At 59.6% G+C, this 824-nt stretch overlaps 2 annotated features.

Moving 5' to 3' along the window:
• Window positions 1–14: 14 nt before the first annotated feature.
• Window positions 15–31: a microsatellite.
• Window positions 32–471: 440 nt separating this feature from the next.
• Window positions 472–495: a microsatellite.
• Between the last annotated feature and the right edge of the window lie 329 nt (window positions 496–824).

Below are 824 nucleotides of genomic sequence, written 5' to 3'. Positions count from 1 at the left end.
GCCTTGTGCTTGCTTGTGTGTGTGTGTGTGTAGGTTTGCTGCCAGCGATTACTTTTTCTTTGGCTTCGTGTGACCCGCCGGGACTTCAGTGCCCATGGGACGGGCGCACACATGTCTCTCTGCCCGTGTGCGCCGTTTTCTCTCCCCCGACATCTCCCCCTTCTCCTCCCCCCTCTTTTTTTTTTGAAGGACCCTCTCGCCCCTTCACTCCTCGCTTGCGTCGATGGCGAGGCCTTCAAGTAAAACCCGCGCGGTGGCGGCGACGGTCCGTTTTTTCTTTTTCTAAGTTTTGTTTTTCACTGTCTCTGTTGCACGCCGCGAAGGAGCCCAAAGATGTTTTTCTGTCTGTTTTCAGTTCCCCCCCCCCGTGTTGTTGTTGGTGGTCGTTGATGTTTTCCCCGCCCTTTTCTTCTCCCGCCGCCTTTTTTTTTGTTTCCTTCGGCCCGCGTGACTTCTCTCCGGCCCCCGCCACACGCACGCACGCACGCACGACACTCCCGGGGGAACAGGGCAAAGGGCAGAGCGGTAGGGTGCGGGATAAATAAGTAAATATATAATATATTTATACACTCAAGGGCAACGGACACGAGGCGCGGGCGGCGGCGTTGCAGGTCTGCCTGTTAGCGTTGCCGCGCGAAGGAAAGAAGGAGGAGGAGTGAGAGGTGGGAGCCGCGGGAGGCGCGTCTGCCGCCGTGCGTGCGCCGCGGCGGCCATGAGCGCCGTGAGTGCCTCGGGGCACGTGTCCAAGGCGGAGGCGGAGACGGCCACCGGCGACGCCAGCAGCGGCACGGAGTCGCTCGATGAGCAGGAGTTTGTGTTCAAAG

This window comes from Trypanosoma conorhini (assembly GCF_003719485.1).
Source record: "Trypanosoma conorhini strain 025E chromosome Unknown Tco_14.4_contig_01181, whole genome shotgun sequence".
Classification (NCBI taxonomy): Eukaryota; Euglenozoa; class Kinetoplastea; order Trypanosomatida; family Trypanosomatidae; genus Trypanosoma; species Trypanosoma conorhini.
The sequence above is the reverse complement of the archived record's forward strand: the minus strand, read 5'-3'. Positions and strand labels throughout refer to the sequence as shown.